The 22,625-nt window shown below is 37.1% G+C and overlaps 1 pseudogene across 1 annotated transcript in view; it reads right to left on the bottom strand.

Moving 5' to 3' along the window:
• The window catches only part of LOC311617507 (small RNA 2'-O-methyltransferase-like), a 182,043-nt pseudogene that overhangs the window by 71,557 nt on the left and 87,861 nt on the right, over positions 1-22,625 (bottom strand). The window contains exon 9 of the transcript in view: positions 21,644-21,717. The product of the transcript in view is annotated as a small RNA 2'-O-methyltransferase-like (transcript). The remainder of the gene's footprint in view (positions 1-21,643; positions 21,718-22,625) is intronic.

Below are 22,625 nucleotides of genomic sequence, written 5' to 3'. Positions count from 1 at the left end.
CTCTCTATGGACCCAACTTCTAGACGCATTCCAGTGTCAGGTTGGCCCCTGTGGAACCAAACTCTAGATCCACAGCCATGCAACCAAGCATTAGGTCTGCCTCCACAGAGCCTGATGACAGACTCTGTGAACTGAATCACCAGGTTTGCTTATTACTCAGGATACTGCCTCACTTGTCCATGGACTCTGAAAGAAGCCTGACTGTTGTTCTGTCCAAAATCACTGGCTGAGCTAACAGGTGAAGAGTTTTCTCTGCTGAAGTCAGTCTGTAAAAACTGGAAAAGGTGACTAATTCTTCAAATATACAACATCAATGCAAGGTTACAAGAGTAACAAAGAATCAGACAAATGTGACATCACCAATAAACAATAACTAGCAACCCAACAAAAAACAAATAAAACACCAATAACTGAGCCGAAAGAAACATAAATCTATGTATACTTTTCTGCTTGTCCTGCCTGACAAAGAATTCAATATAATTGTCTTAAGGAAACTCATTTGACAAAAAACCAACATCTTTTTATAATCAAAATTTTCAACAAACTAAGTATAGAAGGAAAGTACCTTAATATAATAAAGGCCATGTAAGGCAACTCCACAGCCAACATCACTGTCAGTGGTGAAAAGCTGAAAAGTTTGTCTTTAAAATCAGAAATAATATAAGGATGTTTATTCTCAACACCTCTTTTCAACCTAGTACTGAAAGTTCTAGTTTGAGTAATTAAGTAAGAAAAATAATTGAAGGCATCTAAGTTGGAAAGGAAGAAGTAAATTTCTCTGTTTGCAGATGTCATGATCTTATACATATAAACCCTAAAGACTCCACCAAAATCTGTGAGAACTAATAAACAAATTCAGTAAAATTGCAGGATACAAATTCAACATACAAAAATCAGTTACATTTGTATACACTAATAACAAACTATTTAAAGAAGAAATAAATACAGTAAATCTCATTTATAACAACACCTAAAAGAATAAGATACTTAAGAATGATTTTAACCAAGAGGGTGAAAATTCTATGCACTGAAAAGCATAAAAGACTTTGGTGAAAGAAGTGAAGATGAGACAATTAAAGAGAAAGATACCCTGTGTTCATGGATTGCAAGAATTAATATAATAATTAATATTGTTAAATGTTCAAACTACCCAAATCCACCTATAAATTTAATATAATCCATATCATGTCAACAAAAATTTCTACAGAAATAGAAAAAGTTATCCTAAAATTTATATGAAATCACAACAAATCCTGAAGAGTAAAAGCAATTTTTAGCAAGAAGAAAAAACCTAGAGACATACTTCCTAATTTCAAATTCTCTTACTAGGTTATAGCAATCAAAACAATATGACACCAGCATAAAAACAAAGAGATAGGCTGTTGGAACAGAATGAAGAGCCCTATAATATACCCATGTATATACATCAAATAATCTTCAAAAAGATCACCAAAGATACAAAATGGGGATAGTTCTTTAATAAATGGTGCAAGGAAAACTCCATGTCCATATGCCCCCCACCCCCCAAAAAAAAGAAAGAAAGAAAAGAAAGACAGACAGACAGAAAGAAATTGGACCCATGTCATACACCATACATAAAATGGAAGTAAAAATGGATTAAAAAAATTAAACTTAAGAATGATACCATAAAACTCCTAGAAGAAAATATTAAAAAATAACCTCTTTGCCATGATTCTTGGCAATGATTTTTTTTTTTTGAATAGCAAAGGCAACATAAGCCACAACAAACAAATGGTACTGTAGCAAACTTACATGTCAAAGGAAACAGTTAACAAAAAGAAAAACTACAGAATGGGGAAAATATTTTCAAACTACATATCTGACAGGATGTTAATATCAAAAATACACAAGGAACTCCTAGAACTCAGTAATACTTTTTTAAAAAAATGATTTTTTTCAAAGGACCTGAATAGATATTTCTTCAAAGAAGACATTTACATGTCAAACAGATATATAAAAAGTGCTCAACATGACTAGTCATCATGCAAATGCAAATCAAAACCACAATGAAATTTCATCTGTTAGGATGGCTATTATTTTAAAAACTAGAGGCCCAGCATACGAAATTTGTGCATGGAAGGAATGGGGGTGGGTGTGGTCCTTCAACCCAGCCTGCACCCACTCACAGTCTGTGAGCCCTCAGGGGATGCCAGAGAGTTGGACAAGCTTAGTGCTGCATGGAGGCGGAGAGACTCCTGCCACTGCCACTGTTGTCGCCAGCCATGAGCCTAGCTTCTGGCTGAGTGGCGCTCCCACTGTGGGAGTGCACTGATCACCAGGGGCAGCTCCTGCATTGAGCATCTGCCTTCTGGTGGTTAGTGCACCTCATAGCGACTGGTCTTTCCATCATTTGGTCAATTTACATATTAGCCTTTTATTAAATAGGATGGTAACAAGTGCTAGTAAAAATGTAGAGAAAAGGGAACGCTGGTGCACTGTTGGTGTGCAATGATGATTTAATCAGGTATTAAAATCATTTTATATCAACGTATTGAGGGGAATGACTACAGTACTTTATAGAGGATGTCCGGCCTTCTTTGAAGCTGTGCTCTTTGTGTTGGTTGTGAGGAGATAAGGTGACACTACTTCCAACAGAATAGAGGAGGGTGCTTGATGAGGCAAATTTGTAAATGATTGCTGTGGATTTGGAAATTAATCATGGAGGGAAAAGGAAGGACTCATTGGAATGGATTAAATAAAAAGTAAACAGGTTTCTTTTGACAAGATTCAAAATGACAGAAAGTACTAGTCTTTATCCAGCTTGTAATCTATCTTCCCTCTCACATAAGTCTTTTGACATGTGAAAAGAATACAATAGATAACATCAAAAGAAATAGCATTTAGAACATATCAGTCTTTTATCTATTCTTATATTAGGATAATATCTTCTTGCACTTGATTCTTTTAAGTGGGAAAAAGAATGCAGAAAGAACCAAGTCTCTCTCTACCCAGGCATCATATGCAAATTGATTTCACTCTCCAAACTGGTTCTTGTGGCCTTGCTTTTGTTCTCTCAATATGTGGGCAGCACCACCAGACCCTTGTCTCGGTGAGTAATACCATATAGGTCATCGGGTTACATCAGAGATCCATTCCTAGGATGTGGGGTAACGCCATTTCACCGTAAGTTGGGACCCACCTACATAGGCATATACGTCACTCACACGAAGCACATATATAACAGCAATGAAGTGAAATAGTAAAAAAAAAAAAAAAAAAAAAAAAAAAAAAAAAAAAAAAAAAAAAAAGAGAGAGAGAGAGAGAACAATTCCTGACCTTTACTTGTGGTAAATAAATAATAAAAAACATAAAGCACATATGTACATACGTCGAAATGACAGAACATTTTTTTCTTTATAAATAAATAGGAGATGGCCACGTAACCATGAAACGATGTACATTTGTACATTGAGTCCGATGTAACACGAGGACTGTCTGTATTTACGATCAGATCTTATTTCTCCTATAGTAACATTTATAAGAACCCAGAGAAATAAACACACAGACACATTCATGAAGAGAAGGTCAGCACTGTTGCTCGAGATGGCTAGGACAGACCATGCATCAGTGACTATACCAGCAGCTTGTGACTTAGGCAGATTTAGGTTTGTGCCCTGGCTTCCCTGCTTATGACTGTTGTGATCTTTTAAATCCTGTTCCTTCCTCTTTCAAATAAAGATTCTAATAACTACCTTAGGGTATTTTGTGATGATTCAAGAAGATAAAGAATGTAAAGCGCTTACCTCAGTATGCTGCTCAGAATAAGGCAGCTCTGATGACCATTTATGGGCTTGTTAGAAATGGGAACAGCTGCCCTCTAACGCCCACGGACAGCTACAGCACTGCACGATTTTTAACCTTTTGCCCAAGTTTCCTCCCCTTTAAATTGGGGAGTAATACCTTTCTTGCCTATCTGATGGGATCATTAAAATGATCAAATATAAAGGAATCCTGGCAATTGCAACAGGCAGATCAATAACATGTCCAATTATTTATGTTGTGATAGGAGAAAGAGGCGGGAGTCAGGGAAAAGTAAAAATTTTAATTTTACTTTGTTTTTTATTGGATCAGAGAATATATTGGATAAGAGAAATTGCATAATTATGAAAAGTTGGGTAGAGAAAGAAGATGAGAAACATGACTTTAATGAAATCTGAATTGAAATATTAGGGATTATCATGAAAGTATAAACACATGGGAGGAATATAAGACTCCAGGAAAGTATTGCTTAAGACTGCTAGGAAGTGAAATTCAGTTTGGTTCTTTTTGGTGTATCCAAACACACACACACACACACACACAAACACACACACACACACATTCAATTCCATGTGATTAAACAGATTTGCTCCTGTCACTTTCGACATGCCACTGCTTTCTAGAAATTGGGGAGGCTTTGAAGGACAGGGGTCCCTGGTTCTCAAGTGTCCCTCCTTACATAACTCTGAGTTTTGAAGAGGTATGTCAAGGCAAAGTACTGTGTCAGAATTTGTGGGGAACCAAATGCTTGAGTCAGAACTTGTCAAGTACACATTTCATTTTGATTTAAAAGATAGTTGATATCTGAAATAGAAAAGAATATAAGGGATTATTAATAAAAGTAGGTAATAGGAACAAACAACTGAGAAGTAGGTGGTGGTTACTTGCAGCAGAGGATTCTGATTGCAAATAGGGAGCTAAAGCAGGCTCCTGATAACATGAGGGTTGGTTTTCTGAATGATGGTATTCTGTGACTGACATTGGCTCCTCTTTGATGAGAAAGAAGCAAAAGGAGCATTTTGTATGTTGATGCGAAGATCATTTTCCCTCACTGTAGTGTTCTGTTCGTACCCATGACTTCAATGCCACGGCATTTTGGCAAGAAGCTACAATATGCTCATGATGGATGCTTATAGGCATTTATGTTGTCCAGACTTGGTTGCAGCCTGGAGAAGATGAAGGGGCACATGGTTACTGTAAATGTGGACCTTTCCATCGAGCAGTGATACATAAGACTGATGACTAACAAACATATCCTACATAGGAAACATTTGAGTGATGACATCTTTTTTCTTTTACCCTTTTAACTAGCCACAATGGCTGGGATTTTACTTAAGAAATATATGGGAACCAGACTAAGCCCCAGGGCAGAGCATCCTGGCAGATCTAGAAAGAGAAGGCTGTACCTCCCCATGAATGTTATCTGCATTTTTCCATCATTTTAACATCTGCCAGGGAGATCAGCTTGGTGCCCTGAATGCTGCACATTGAATGCCCAGATCTGGTGGGCAATTGTACTTTCCTGCCATAAGAGAAAAGAGAGGCTGTTAGGTTGTGGTCTTGAAGCCTCTGCCATCAGCCCTATTGAGGCTGCTTGGCTTTTTGGACAAATGTATTCTGGTTCTGTTTAATCTTTGTTAAGCCACCTTTTGCTATGAGTCCCCTGCCGCAACCTTTTACAGTGAGGATTCAGGATCTACAGAAGGGGTTGCATATAAACGGATACACTAGAGAAGAAATGTAAATTTAGAAGGCATGGGGGGAGCCAGGCGGAAACCTCACTTTCTAGAGGACAGGTTCCCCAAATGCCCAGACCCATTGGCTTTTTACTTATTAGAATACACATTTGCACTTTAGTGAAGCAAACATGCATATCAAAGGCAAGTTTTGGTACACAGTAAAAGATTATCAGTTTAGGGCTGTGGTTGGCAAACTGTGGCTCTCGGGCCACATGTGGCTCTTTGGCCCCTTGAGTGTGGCTCTTCCACAAAATACCACGGCCTGGGCAAGTCTATTTTGAAGAAGTGGCACTAGAAGAAGTTTAAGTTTAAAAAATTTGGCTCTCAAAAATAAATTTTAATCGTTGTACTGTTGATATTTGGCTCTGTTGACTAATGAGTTTGTCAACCACTGGGTCAGGGAATTGCCTTGAGCCACCATTGTCTTGACAGAACAACCAGTGCATAGATTTTAGTCCTTACTAAAGCCCAAGGTCCATCAGCCTTCTGTGTTTCCTGCTGCACTTTCATGATAGTGTAGACAATGGGTAACTTCTAGCAGTCCCCAATAAGGAAGATGCTTGCACTTCCTTGATCCTCAGAGGAGATTCAGACGGTTATAATTTTGTAATACATATAGAAAAATGGCAAGTAGTATTATATTATTAGCTAATGACACTTTGAAACAAAGCAAAGAGTTCTCTATACCCTTTCCATATTATTTATTATGAAAAGGTACCTAAATTTCTCTTCAAATCTCTCAACGCATAACAATCTGGCCACTCAGTGTATAAATATATATATATTAGAAGCCTGGTGCATGAATTTGTTCATGGGTGGAGTCCAGCCAGCCTGGCCAGGGGAGGAGATATGGGCAGTTGGTTGGCCTGCCTGCTGGTTAAACTCCTGGTTGAGGGGACAATTTGCATATTAGCCTTTTATTATATAGGACTAGAGGCCTATATAATAAAAGTGCATGGAATTTGTGCATGGGGGGTGTGTCCCTCAGCCCAGCCTGCACCCTTAGTCTGGGATCCCTCTCACAATCCAGGACTGCTGGCTCCCAACTGCTCACATGCCTGCTTTCCTGATTGCCCCTAACCACTTCCCTGCCAGCCTGATTGATGCCTAACTGCTCCCCTGCCAGCCTGATCACCCCTAACTGCCCTCTCCTGATGGCCTGGTCCCCCTCAACTGCTCTCTCCTGGAGTCCTGAGTCTCCCCCAACTTTCCTTGCCTGCAGGCTTGATCTCTCCCAACTGCCCTCCCTTGTAGTCCTGGTTCTCCCAACTACCCTTCCCTGCTGACCTGATCACCTACAATTGCCCTCCCTTGCAGGCCTAGTCCCTCCCATCTGCCCTCCCCTGCTGGTCATCTTGTAGTGGCCATCTTGTGTCCATATGGGGGCAGTCATCTTTTACCACATCGGGAAAGCCATCTTGTGTGTTGGAGTGATGGTTAATTTGCATATTACTCTTTTATTAGATAGGACAGAGGCCTGATGCATGGGTGGGGGCCAGCTGGTTTGCCCTGAAGGGTGTCCTGGATCAGATGGGGGTTCCCTTGGGGTGTGGATGGTCTGGGCAAGGGGCCTGTGGTGGTTTGCAGGCCAGCCATGCCCCCCAGCGACCCAAGTGGAGGCCCTGGTATTTGGGATTTATTTATTTTCTATAATTGAAACTTTGTAGTCTTGAGTGGAGGTGCAAGCCAGCCAGGGTGTGTGGAAAGCTTGGCTTCCTCCATTACTGGGGAAATGGGAAATCCAAGCCTCCTGCTTGCTTTGTGGCCGCAGTCATCTTGGTTTGGGTTAATTTGCATACTTGTTTCTGATTAGCTGGTGGGCGTGGTTTGTGGGTGTAGTGGAGTTACAGTCAATTTGCATATTAATCTTTTATTAGAGAGGGTATACACTGAATGGCCAGATTATTTTGTGTTCAGAGATCATAATAATCTGGCCACTCAGTGTATATTTTTCAGTGTAAAATTAGCTTGGTTTGCCATTACATTCCATATTATCACTGAGCATGCTCCTCTTTTATGCACTCTGTTTTCTCCTATATTATTGAGATTTCCCAAGATTTGTCTAAATTAGTACCTGCCTTATTCTTTTTTTTTAATTGAATAATAATTAACATATAACATATTAGCTTTAGGTAAACAACATGATTTGATATACTGTTTATATATTTTGCAAAAAGATTACCTCATGTCTAGTTAACATCACCTTATATAGTTACATATTTATAAGAATTTTTAATATCTCCTCTCTTAGCAACTTTCAAATATACAGTAGAGAATTGTTAACTAATGTCACCATGCTGTATATTACATTCCTAGGACTTACTAATTTTATAGCTGGAAGTTTGTGCCATTTCCCGCAACTCCCACACCCTGTCTCTGGAAACCACCAATCTGTTCTCTGCTTCTGTGAGCTTGGTCTTTTAAAGATTACACATAAGTGAGATCATACAGTCCTTGTACTTCCCTGTCTGACTTACTTCACATAGCATGATGATCTCAAGATCTACCCATGTAAAAATAGCAGGATTTCCTTCTTTAATGGCCCAATACTATTCTTTTGTGTGTATACACATATATGTATAACATTTTTAAAAATCCATTCATCTATTAATGGATACTTATGTTGTTGTCATATCTTGGGTATTATAAAAAAAATGATCCAATGTGAAATAAACATAAGGGAGCAGATATCTTATCTAAGTAGTCATTTATTTCCTTCAGATAACTATCCTGAGTTGGAAGGGTTGAGTTGTGTGGTAGTTCTATTTAACTTTTTTTAAAAAATATATTTTTATTGATTTTTTACAGAGAGGAAGGGAGAGAGATAGAGAGCCAGAAACGTCGATGAGAGAGAAACACTGACCAGCTGCCTCTTGCACATCCCCTACCGGGGATGTTCCCCCAACCAAAGTACATGCCCCTGACCGGAATCGAACCCGGGCCCCTCAGTCCGCAGACCGACGCTATACCACTGAGCCAAACCGGTTTTGGCCCATTTAACTTTTTGAGGAACCTCTATAATGCCTGCACCATAGTGGCAGACACACCAAGAGTACACAACGGTTTATTTTTCTCCACATCCTTGCAGACACTTTTATTTTTCTTAATCCTCACCTGATAATATGTATTTATTGATTTTAGAAAACATGTTTTATCTTTTTATTACAGCCATTCCAACAGGTATGAAGTGATGTTGAGGTTTCAATGTACACTTTCCTGATTTTTTTGTTACATTGAACACCTTTTCATGTTTTTGTTGCCATCTGCATATTTTCTTTGGGGAAAAAGTCTGTTCAGTACCTCTGCCCATTTTTTTTTTTTAAATTGGTTTGCTTTTGTTTTAGTTTGCTACAGAGTTGTATAAATTCATTAAATATTTTAGATATTAACTCTTTGTCAGATACATAATTTGCAAATATGTCCTCTCATTACATAGGTTTTTTTTTTTTATTGTTGATTTCCTTTGCTGTTTAAGAGCTTTCTGCTTTGATATAATTCAATTTCTTTATTTTTGCTTTTGTTGTGAAATCCAAAAAATCATTGCCAAGACTTATGTCAAGGAATGGTCATCCCCTCTCTGTTTTCTTCTAGAGTTTTATGGTTTCAGGTCTCACATTCAAGTCTTATTCATTAACAACTGCTTTTGTCTTTGAGTTTTTGTCTTTGAGGGGTCCAGTTCCATTCTTTTGCTGTCCAGTTTTCCCAGCATCTTTTATTAAAGAGATTCTCCTTTACTTAATTTATTTCCTTGGCCCCTTTGTCATAAATTAATAACCATCTACGTGTTGGCTTGTTGCTGACCTCTCTATGCTATTCCATTGAACTATCTGTCTTTTTTATATCATATCATACTGTTTTGATTACTTTAGCTTTATAAAATGTTTTAAATCAGGCTTCCTGTGGTGTCTACAGCTTTGTTTTTTTTGCTCAAGATATCCTTGGGTATTTGAGACCTATTGTGGTTCCATACAAATTCTAGGATTATTTATTCTATTTCTGTGAAAAGTGCCATTGGATTTGGATAGGGATCACACTAAATATGTAGACTGCTTTAGGTAGTATGGGCATCTTAACAATGTTAATATTTTTTTTGTGTGTGTCTTCTTTAATTTCTTTCAGCAATGTCTTATAGTTTTCACTGTACAGATATTTTCACCTCCTTCGTTAACTTTGTTACTAGGTATTTTATTCTTTTTTATGTAATTGTAAATGTATTTTTTTCTTAATTTATGTTTCTCATAGTTCATTATTAATGTATAGAATAACATCAGATTTTTATACTGATTTCTTTTATCTTGCAACTGTATTGAATTAATTAGTTCTAACAGATTTTTGGTGATATATATTTTTCTATAAAAATTTGTAATAATTTGCTTAATTCTATTTCTTTACATTCTTGAACCTAACTTAGATACATTTAATTACTCAGCCAAATTACTCCAGTTTTCTGAATTCTTTCCACACTTTGCTTTCTGCTACTAGAACCACTCTCTTTAAAATGATGAAGAGCATATACCTGCATGAAGATCTGATCATTCTAGGATCACAGTATTAATAAGGGATGGAAGAAAAAAACACTTCTTTGCTCAGATATACAGACCTCTTATGTCAACATGAATATAAACTATAGCAGGATGCCAGATGTCTAGAGTAACTCAAACTCTATTGCCTTCTTATTTTACTTTCACTATATATGTCTCAAAGCAGCTCCCAGACTCCACAGCCTGAGAACTGAATGGAAGAAGACGTTGAGGTCAGCATGACCTATCATGACTAGCAGGTCAACATGACCATTTTCAGGACTAAGTGCTAATCCTATGGTCTGTTCAAAAATAATGCCGTCCCCTTCACCTATTATTTTTTTAAAAAATCACATTTGTTGCTAAGACAAACATGTATTTGGAATCAAGATTCCATGTCTAAGATGGTATAGAAAAATAAATTATATAAAGCTATAAAATTAATAGCTCTTTCCCCCTACTCTCCACTCCCTACCCCCATCCTGCCCGACTACATAAACATTAAAATACTAGGTAGACATACTTCATTGTGAGCCTTAAGAAGGTATGTTTCTATTGGCAACTAAACTCCTAAACATCAGTGCACACCAACTAGAAAAGAATCAGGATTGATGAAAACACAAAGGTAAGATTTGTTCTAGATGATTTATTCTTCTGTAATTTCTTCCAAAAGCCACCCCCCTAAACTCACACACATGCACACACACACACACACACACACACACACACACACACACAGACACCCAGGCACGCACACCCCGCTTTTGCCCTTAAATAAATAATGAGCTTTGGAAGTCCTTTAACTTTTTTTTTTCCTTATAGACATCATTCTAAAGGAAAATAGAGACCAGTGTATTCTGGAAGTTTATATAAGTTCCAAAAAAGGAGTCGCTCTGGTGCCGTTTCAACCCTCCTACAGCAGGTTTCTTTATGGTGAGTATGACAAAGGGCAGGCTGTGCTGCGAAAATGCCAGCCATCTCTGTGTTAGAGAACCTTCTATCACTCTTCTTGATTTGACATGAAATATTAAACACCAGTTACCAGCAAAAGTTATTGAACACAGATGTCCACTATCACTTTCAAATTGCTAAAGTCAATTTAGGTTTATATATTTTCTTTGCTTAAGCATTCGCATGCAATGCAAATGTTCTGTGACAGTAATGATTTCACAATATACCCTTTCAATTAGGAAAGCACATCGTATACATGTTTTCATTTTTAAAAAAATGCCTATTTTTTTTTTTTTTATTCAAAAGCTCTGTGTCCCTCACTAAACATGGGACCTTGGATTGAAAAAATAAATAAAAAGAAAGAGCTCCATCTACTGATTCATTTAAAAAGTTGTTTCCTGTTCTCTTTTTGAATTGAAAAATAATCTTTGGCACAACAAGGATCTTGTGAGCATGTAGCTCACACTGGTTTTATTTGGGGGTGGGGTGAAAAAGATTACAGGAGTTGCCCCCATGGAAATAAATAGGTTAGAAAGGAGCTCTGTCTCTGGAACTAAAAAAGCACCCCCCTCCCACCTTTTCTGTGCCCCTCAGAAGCCCTAATTAATAATTCGGCTGCAGGTTTAGTGCTCCCCAGGGAAATGGTTAGCTGTGGCATTCCCTTTTGCTGAATTTAACAGAATCCCGAGAGGTCGTACATTTTGCTCCATTACAATAATCGCATTCATGTCCCTGGCCCCCTCTTCCCTCTGAAGGACTTGGTGGGCCCTCTTTGAAAGTATTTACGGGGCCATTTCTCCTGCTGGTGAAGCTGAAGCCTACCATATGACTCCCCTGCCCCCCACTGCTGCCCAGATTCAAGTGATTTCATAGGGGAAGTGAAGAAAAACATCCACTGGGAACATGGGGGTAATTGAAGGAGTCCAAGAGTAATGACTTGAGGAGGAACTGCCCGGTGCCAGCCTCTTGGGGGTGAGGGTTGAGAGCAGCAGCTGGAATGGAGGCCCTGGTGATGTCTGCCAGCTCTCACTCTGCCACCTCTATGGTTGAGAAGCTTCCAGACCACTTTTCATCTCTGCCTTAAAGTTCCCTTTGTGAAGGTCGTGTTCCCATGAGTCTTCATTGTATGCCAACCCAGACAGTGTCTTCGGATACAGTTAGATGTGACTTATTTGGGAAATATCCTGGCTGCTGACGGGTCACAATGTTCTGGATCTTAGTCCTTTCCAGCTTGGACCTGCTTCCTGTATTACAGAATTTCCCCTAAGATGAACAAACAGCAGACTGCATTCTTCTCCTACGTTTGAGCAGCAGCGATAGAAAATGTTACCAATGGGCAACCAGATGATATCTGGAAACACACAATGGAGCAATTGAGATGAAAGTCTCCTACCTTTGAATCTGTCTGCTCGGTCATGCATTTCTATAGTCATGATTAACTCACTGTAAGACCCAGGAATTCAAAGTCAGTAGAAAACGTCTATTCCTTCCCCAAATGAATCACACATCACCTATCACTGCAGAATTGCCAAACTCTATGGTTTTCTTGTCAAACATAAATTCACGAGCTGACCACAGCCAGGGACAGAAATTTCTTATAAATCAAATAACTACATACATTCAAGAGAGATGCAGGGGACCTGCTGCCACATTTCAGTCAATCAAAAATATATGTAATGAGGGTCTACTGTGTTCAAGGTGCTGTGTTTGGTGCTGGGGGCGGGGGAGGCATATTTAATGAAATATGACCTGGCCCCTAACCCTCAAGCAAGGAAGCACCTACTTCATGTTGCTGCTATGAGGATTGTATGCAATTACTAGCACAGTGCCGGGCACATACTTGGTGATGGGTAAATTGCCACTATTATCATTACTAGTAATGTAATATAATATTTAGTTAACATTTAAAACATAAATGAAAAATATGTCACAGGGTGAATGGGTTGCCAAAGAATTGTTCTGAGATCAGATTCAAAGGGTATTCTTGGAGTCTGAATTGAGACAGTTTCACCCAGATGATTTTAGCCAGAATTATGATCTTCCATTTTTTTAGAGCTGGAAGGAAAGCAGAGACCATGTTGTCCTGATTGCTGACTTGACAGGTAAAGAAGCAAAAGGCCGGAGAAGAAAAGCAATTTGCTCAAGTTCACACACCTAACTGGTGACATAATTGAAATCAGAAACCAAGGCTCTGGCTCTGAATTGATGCCATTTCCAATATTTTTTCCCAAGTGTTTTCCAATATTTATCCTAAGTCAATAGCACTTTGAAAATACAAATGTAAGATTATGCTAAGAGAAATCTGGTGCTCCAAGTTAATCTTATATCATCTTCTCTTCTCTGCTGAGTAGGTACTTAATGATTTCCTATTACTGAGAAATCATTTTCTACCTCCATTCTGTTACACACACACACACACACACACACACACACTCACACTTAAAATACACACCCATTTCTTTTATTTGGAAGGTAAAATGAAATCTATACTTATATCACAGGATTTGGAGCTTCTATTTAAGTCCAGGCTTAACTGAACCATTCCCTCCAAAACTCATCTTTCAGCAGGATCTGGAACTAATCTCTTTTCTGGGAACTGCATAATTTATTTTATTTTATTTTATTTTTTTACATTTTTATTAAATTATTATCTGTGTACATATTTTAACATTGCCCCCCCTCCCAAACATGCCCTCCCTCCCTAGAGTTTTGTGTCCATTGGTTGTACTTATATGCATGTATACAAGTCCTTTGGTTGATCTATTATCTCCCCCAGATCTCCCTACCCTCCCTGCTGTAATTTGACAGTCTGCTTGTTGCTTTACTGTCTCTATATCTATCTTTTGGTTCATCAGTTTATAATGTTCTTTAGTATCCATAAATGAGTGAGGTCATATGGTATTTCTCTTTCATTGACTGGCTTATTTCACTCAGCATGATGTTCTCCAATTCCATCCAGGTTGCTGCAAATGATGAGAATTCCTTCTTTTTTATGGCAGCATAGTATAGTATTTCACTGTGTAGATGTACCATAGTTTTTGGATCCAATCATCTGCTGATGGGCACCTAGGCTGTTTCCAAATTCTAGCTATTGTAGATTGTGCTGCTATAAACACAGGGGTGCATATATCCTTTCTGATTGGTGTTTCTAGTTTCTTAGGATATATTCCTAGGGATTACTGGGTCCATTTTCAGTTTTTTGAGGAAACTCCACACTGTTCTCCACAGTGGTTACACCAGTCTGCATTCTCACCAGCAGTGCTCGAGGGGGAACTGCATAATTTAAAACAAATCCAGAAATATCTACTAACAGCGGATGTTGTGGCCCAAATGTTTTTGTTTTCCCAAAATTCATAGGCAAAAATTCTAATGTCCTATGTGAAGGCATTAGAAGGTAAGACCTTTGGGAGGTAATTAGTTCAAGAGGGTGGAGCCTTTGTGAATGGGATTAGTGCCTTTATAAAATAGCTCACTGGCCCTTTCCACCAGCCAGAACACAGAAAGAAACCATTAGCCATGAATCATGATGAGGGTTCTCATCAGAAGCTGACCGTACTGGTGCTTTGATCTTAGACTTCCCAGCTTTCAGAACTATGAGAAACAAAATTGTTTTGTTATAGGCTCCCCAGTCAGTGGTATTTTGTTATAGCAGCCTAAATAGACCAAGACAGTAGTTACTAGTAATTGGTCATAGAATGCATTCTTCTTTGGCTCATGAGTGGTTCCAAGATCAATCAGAATACCTAACAATCAGATTGTCAAGTGAGATGACCAAGAGACCCCACTGGTGCACAAATCTGTGCACTGGGCCTCTAGTGTTAAATAACAAAAATGTAAGGTTATTAAAACATGATCAGCTTAATGAAATACATTTGTCAAAAGTAGTTGTAGCTATATACCAGTCAATACTAGGGTGTGAGCATTCCTATTGCCCCTTAATATTTATTATCAGTATTATAAAATTTAGACATTCTTTAGGTATAAATTTTCATTTTTCTGATTATTGATGAGGATTAATATATTTTCATATATTCCATATGCTTATTGGATATTTACATTCAGTGTGTGTGTGTATGTGTGTAGTGCCCTTTCAGTGTTCTTGTTTTTTTAAGGGGAGGAGGTTTCTCTGACTATCTTTTTCCTATGTGGGAGTTTATTAAATAATCTGGGAAAACAGCTACTTACCAGTGATAAGTATTTACAGCATGTTTCCCTGCTTGGTGGTTTGTTTTTAACTGTCTTAATAGTATATTTTAATGAATAAAAATGAATAAACTGGTTATTAATATGTAATCGCAGTTACCAATCTTTCCCTTATGGTTAGTGCTTTTGCTTCTTATTTAAGAAATGTTTACCTATAATGAGATTATAAATATAGTTCTCCTATGTTATATTCTATATGCTTTATCATTTTACCTTCACATTTAAATCTACAATACATGTGAAATGATGTTTGTGTATGATGTGAAAGTTAAGTTTCCTTGATTTTTTTTAATGCATAGCCAATTTTCTCAATATCATTTGTTGAAAAAATCTCTCTACTATTATACTACTTTGTTGCTGTAAACCACATGTTCATATGTGCATATGTCTGTTGATGAGATCTTGATCCTATTTATTTGATCTGTTCATATCTTTATGCTCTTCTAATTAGTATAGCTATATAAGTTTGCTATACAATACAGCAATGTCAACCACTCATAGTTATTTATAGAGGGGATGAACTATAGAAAATCCACAGAAGGAGCCTCAGATGAAGAATGAAAATTAGGAAATGCTGGAACACACAGAGCTGTTTTTAGACAGCTCTGTCTATATTCATTTCCTATGTCATTTAGTCTAATGGTTTGAAATATTATCTACTGCATATGCTAATGGTCCAAAAATCTATGTTCCTGGCCTGGACTTTTTCCCTAAAAGTTTCACTTCGTCTCCAAGAACCTACTTGACATCTCCACTTGAAACTCTAATAGGCATCTCAAACTTAATATGTCCAATACTGACCTCCCAAAACTGCCTATCCTCAACAAAGTTCTAGCCCTTTCTGTAGTTATTCCCATTTCAGTTAAATAGTAATACAATTCTTTCATAAAATCTTAGTATTGTGTTTAACTCCTCTTTTTCACTGTCCACATCCATTTAATCTAAAAAGTATTTTTGCTCTGCATAAAATTATATCCAATTTATTTCCACTCCCCTCTTGACATCCTGGAGTATTGCAATAACTTCTAAACTAGTCTCCTTCTTCCTGCCCCTAGTTCTCCATACTTGATTTTATAACCAGGAAACATTTTTTTTCCTATTATTCCTCTTTTCAAGATATGTTCAATAGATTTCTCCCTCATTAGAGGTAAAACCCACAATACTATATTAAACAACAATCTAAATGATCTGGTCCCCTAATAGCTCTCTGATTTTATCTATTTTTAAAATATTTTTATTCATTTCAGAGAGGAGGGGAGAGGGAGAGAGTGATAAAACATCAATAATGAGAGAGAATCATTGATTACTTGACTCCTGTATACTCCTCCCTTCCCCTCCCCCCCCACTGGGGATCCAGCCCACAACCCGGATATGTGCCCTTGACTGGAATCGAAGCTAGGACCCTTCAGTCCATAGGCAAACACTCTATTCATTCTATTCATGGAACCAACCTGGCTAAGGCTGATTTTATCTCTTAATAGTTTTCCCTTCATTCTCTCTGTTCCAGTTACCTTGGCCTCAAACATGCCAGGTGTGCTCCCTCTTGGTGCTTTCACATTAGCTCTTCCTTCTGCCTGGAAATTTGTTGGTTGTCTACCTGCAGATATCCTTATGTCTGAATTTCTCAGTTTCAGACTTATTAGAAAATATTAGTACTATCCTAGCACTACCACTCTCAATTGGTCACCTAATGAGTGAAGTGACTTCTTAGATGAACATTTAGAATTCAAAGATAGTATTTGTTATGGGTTGAACTCTCCCTGTAAGAGCTTTTAAAATCATAATCTTCAGAACCTGTAAATGTGACCTTATAAGAGAATAGACTCTTTGTAGCTGATCAAGTTCAGATGGAGTCAAAAGGGTAGACCCTGACCTAATATGCATAATATCCTCATAAAAACAAAATTTTGGCAGAGACCAATACATACCCACAGGGAGAACACCATGTGAACATAAAAACAGAGATATTGGGTATTGGCATCTCCAAGCCAAGGAACACTAAAGATTGCCAGCAAACCATCAGAATCTAGGCGAGAGGCATGGAACAGCCCTCAGAACAACCCCAATGCTACTAACATCTTTTAAAAAAAAATTATCCTTATTATTGAAAGCATTACAGATGTCCCCACCCCCCTCTAACTTACTTCCTCCTGCTCCTCAGGCTTTCCCCACACTATTGTCTATCCAAGGACTATGCATACAATCTCAGACTTCTACCCAAATTGTGATACCATTTTGTTGTTTAAGCCACTCATTTGTGGTTCTTTTTTATGGCAGCTCTAAGTAATAAGAAGAGTCTCTATTCTTTTTAGAACGAGATAAATAGAATTAAATTTATGACTACAAGATGTTTAATCTAGTAAAATTTTCAAGGCTTGAAGAGTCATTAACAAAAAATAAGCTCTCAAATTTAGAACAATTTAGATTTGAAAAAAAAAGAAAGAAAATATACCACAGAGGATTCCCATACATAGTTTTCTCTATTAACATCTTACATTAGTAGAGTACACTTGTTGATACATTATTAATTACAGGGCACATTTTACTAATATTACTTTAGTTTTTACTTGGTGTCCTGTACCTTCCAGAACACCTTATTATATCTAGTTTTCATGTTTCCTTATGCTCCTCTTAGCTGGGACAATTTCTAATTTGTCTGAATTTCTTGCTTTTTTTTTTTTTATGATCTTGGTCATTTTGAGAAGTACTGGTCAGGTATTTTGTGTAATATCCCCTGTTGGAATTTGGCTGATGGTTTTCATGATTACAGTGTGATAATGATGAGGAAGATTACAGAAGTAAGGTATCATTTTCATCATATCAACTCCAGGCTACATGCTACCAATGTGACATCACTGTTGATGTTAACCACCTGACTCAAGGAGTATTTGTAAGCATTCTCCACTGTAAATTTACTCTCTCCTCTTTCCATACAATATTCTTTTGAAATAACTCACTATGCAAGCCCTCAATTAAATAATGGGGTGGAATATCTACATAAATTATTTGAAATTATTTTACCCATATTTGTCTCTTCTCTTCAGTCTGAATTACAATTACCTGGAATAACTGTTTAAATTCCTGGAAATAGGAATACTCCACAAAGAAGATAATTTAAAATATTTACTAGATAATTTTTCTATTAATGAAATAGTATTGCACAGTCAGCATGGCTTAGTAGTTGAGTGTCAACCTATGAACCAGAAGGTCCTGGTTTGATTCTTGGTCAAGGCATGCCTAGGTTGCAGACTTGATCCCCATTGTGGGGCATGCATGAGGCAGCCAATCAATGATCATCTCTCATCATTGATGTTTCTCTCTCTCCATCTCCCTTCCTCTCTGAAATCAATAAAGATGTATTTTTTAAAAATGAAACAGTATTAGCATTTTAACTATAACAAAGCAAATATCATGGTCCAGGTAAATTGAAATAATAATAATACATATTTTTAAAACACTTCTATTGATTATACAGTCCATGGATGTAAGACACTTCTAAACCTATAAAAAATACTCTAAGAACTTATTCGAGCCAAAAGTTTCTGGAAGCAAGATCTTAAAAGCTCCAGAGAATGACAGTTTTTCAACTTCTTTTTATACCTTTGGATTTAAGGAGGAAACTAAGGAAGACTACACAGAGGCACGAGAAAGCAAGGTACAGGATAGCTAAGATTATTTGTTCCCTTGCAGATGGTTACTACTTCCGGGGGTCTGGAAAAGAGGGTTATTTCTGGCATTTCAAAGTTAGGTTAATAGAGACGCTAAAGGACAACAGACAGAACTTGCTTAACTCTTCTACTAAAGAAGTCATAGGCCCGGCAGCTATCATGAACTGTCCAGTTAGGAATTTATGATCAGATCATCCTGTGAGGTTACTTTCAGTTAGATTTATTACAGTATCCCCTTTTCATTCGTATGCTATTTTCTCTCTACTAGAGCATGTATTCTCAATTACTGAGAACTTGAAATTGATTCCCAATCACAAAGAAAATGTGTTATTGGAACACAAGGTGTTTTAACCTCTTCCATTGTCACATGGAAGGTTTCACAACTTTATAATCCAATACCGCTCTTTCTTCATGTGCATCCTCCTCCTGAGGTAGAACAGAGGACAGAGCTTTGAACTTCTCCCAAGATGGCAGACTGTGTCACTAGCCATGGGTGTGCCTCAACTCAGACATTCTAGATTTTGCACTTTTCATCTCTTTTTTCTCGGGTTAAACTAATAAAATAATATTATGGCAAAAACCTCAAGCTTTAAGGGTCCTAATAGACTATATCTAATGCATTAATTTTATTAATTCAACAAACTTTTTTAGAGGGCTGATGATGTGCAAGGCACTATGTTTAGTTCTGAGGAAAAAGCACTTGAGAAAGAAGTTTTCTGTTTGGACATAATTTTAATCTTTGTGAAGAGGAAGGACTGAGCAAGAATTTAAAGTGTGTTAGTCATCTGAAGAAATTTCAATGGATTTGCATCTAGGGGTGCTATGAGGGTGTGAAATGTGATCTGGAGGTGGGAAGATGGGCTGATTAATGGAGTGTAGAGAAACAGAAGATTTCATTGAGAGAATTATGTTCAAGCTAAATTCTGTAGGATGCATAGGAATCAGGTAAGTTGGGAAGGGTTGTCATATTTTGTGATAGGGTCCTGCTTTGAGTGAAAGTTAAGTTTCTCCTTGCTTTATATAGGCAAAAGAAACTTTAGAAAGAATCTCAAATAAGGCTAAACTTTAGAATGTTTTTGGAAGCCAGTTGCAAACCCATTTACCCTGGACATTTATTATAAAGAGCTGGGGATAACTCATACATCAAAAAATCTCTTACATTTATAATCTTTGACTTAAAGTCACTATGGTTACAAAGCCTTATGCTGCTTCACCTTCACTTGATTCCTTTCACTGGAGACCCACCTCTGTCATCAGGAGAGAGTCTCCTTGGCTAATGGCACTCAATTTGTCATCATGAGAATACAAAGGTTAAATATCTTATGAATAGAAAGTGTAATAAAAACAACACAATACTTTTATAATAGATAGTTGTTTACAAATAGCTTCTGATGCAAATGATAAAATTGTGTGGTTGTCAATATATTTACTGCAAAGTGAGATAAAAAAATCTGAGACATCAATTTTCCCAAATGTGGTGACAGCTTAGTCATAAAAGAACATTCTACTTCATTGTTATGAATATGTGAATGATCCTAGTGGTTTACTCTGAATTTTTTTTTTTTAACCATTTACAAGAAAACATCTGCTACAACTGGATGAATGATTAGATGCAAAATGTATAACAATTTTGTATTAAGGATTGCTTTCCAAAGTACCCCCATTTCATCTTTCACTTCATTCAGGTGTATGCATAATGAAATAGGAGGTCATTTCCAGAATTTTCTAGGTCAATGGAGCCAATTCTTAAAGACCATAAGATAGTTTTTGCTTCTCTCAGAATTTGAGCATTTTCTTGGAGATTGCTCCATCTCATTTTCAAAGAGTTTTATCCCCTGCCATGGCTACCTCCCAGGACATATCTTCAAGGTTAATGTTTAAATGTTAATTAATTAAGCTTAGCCATCTCTTAAGAGATAAGTAAGTAAATAGGCTAGCCAGGATAACAAGGTTTCTAAGAATAAACATAAAGGAATGTTAATGCATCTTTCATAATGGAAACAATACATTTATAATCTTTGACTTAAAGTAACTATGGTTACAAAGCCTTGTGCTGCCTCACCTTCACTTGATTCCTTTCACTGGGGATCCACCTCTGTCATCAGGAGAGAGTCTCCTTGGCTAATGGCACTCAATTTGTCATCATGAGAATACAAAGATTAAATACCTTATGAATAGAGAGTGTAAATTTCTTTATCTGCCCCAGAAGTGTCTTTTCAAGAAGGAAGACTTGGTCAACAAAGAAGAGAGAAGTGTTCTCAATTTAAGCCAACTTTCTAAATAAAGAACACTGGCTTTCTATTGTACCTGAAGTGTTTTGTTATCAATGATTACCTGGGAAGTGCTTCAAGTCTTTATAGCTATTGTCCTTGATGTTGACTAAGTGCTTCAAAAGGAATTTCTGCAGATACTTGGGGTGAATAGATTAAGAAGAAGATAATTATTAGGATAGAAGTTAGAATACTAGATTTAGGATAAGTTGCTGCAGACATCTTTCCAAAGAGTAAGTGTTCAAAACATACCATTATAAACAAAGCACGGTTGAAAATTATATACATAATCCATTTTATAAAAATGATGTAAAACATAGAAAGATTAAAAGAAGCACATGGAAATGTCAACCATGGTTATCTAAAGGGTGGGATTATGAGTGCTGATTTTCCACAAAAATCATATATAACTTTCCACAACAATCATAAATAATCAGGGGGAAAACCAAGTTTTATATAATGATGTATTTTAGACAACAGCTACAGCTTTGGCAATTATGAAAAGAACTCACTATTCATCTGAGACACGTTCAGAACAGGTTGGCAAATGATATAAGAAGCTGTTAAAGCACTGGAGATTTTTCACCTGGAGAAAGAAAGAGTAAGGAAAGATGAAAACTGGCTTTAACCATTTGAAAGACCATCAAGTAGAGGAATATCAAGACTTATTTTCCAAAGACTAGAAGTTTTACAGAGTTAGCACTTATCTTAAGTTAAGGAAGATACTTTTAATAATAAGGGTACAGATTGATATTCAAGAATTACAAAAGGCATTCAAGCAGAGGTTAGGTGCATATAAAATATATGTTTATAAAAAATGATTGCTTCACTGAGTGACAACTAAGACTATGAGGTTTTTAAGATCCTTTCAACCCTGACTCAGATTATATTATTTCAAACATTGTTAACATATTTGCCAACGCTCTAGGGGTCAACAGTCTTGGTTTTTCTTTTCCTCTTTCGTCTCCCCAACACACTACAACTTCCCTCCCATAATGACAGAAAATGCTGACTTGTTCAAGGAGTCATTGGGCAAATTTCCCTTGAGAACAATGCTAAAAAAGCGGTAACTTCCTCATGATAAAACATCTAATTTAAATAGAAGTGACAGAATACAGTGACTTGTCTAATTTATCACAATGTGTTAATTATGTACCATAAATACTAGGACATGGTAACTTTGGCTTAGGGTTTATAGATACTAAGATCAAATCACAAAAATAAGATGGTCTCAGATTTGTATAACTCATCTGATCACACATTTACACATAACCTATGATATCGATCCCTTTCTCTATTACATATATTTGCATACCATCTTACTTTAAACAGCCAAAGTCATTCCTGATCAACCTTCCTAGGCATCCCAGAACCCTTGTTCAAGATGCCTCTTGTGTAATCCCAAATGAGTATGACATCCTCAACTCTCCTTGGACTTGGGTAGCAAGCAAATATTCTTTTAACACTATTCTTTCAAGAATCAGTAAAGTAATA

Source organism: Pipistrellus hanaki (assembly GCF_964339955.1).
Source record: "Pipistrellus hanaki genome assembly, chromosome: 2".
Classification (NCBI taxonomy): Eukaryota; Metazoa; Chordata; class Mammalia; order Chiroptera; family Vespertilionidae; genus Pipistrellus; species Pipistrellus hanaki.
Note: the sequence above shows the minus strand (reverse complement) of the source record. Positions and strands in the feature narration are given on the sequence as shown.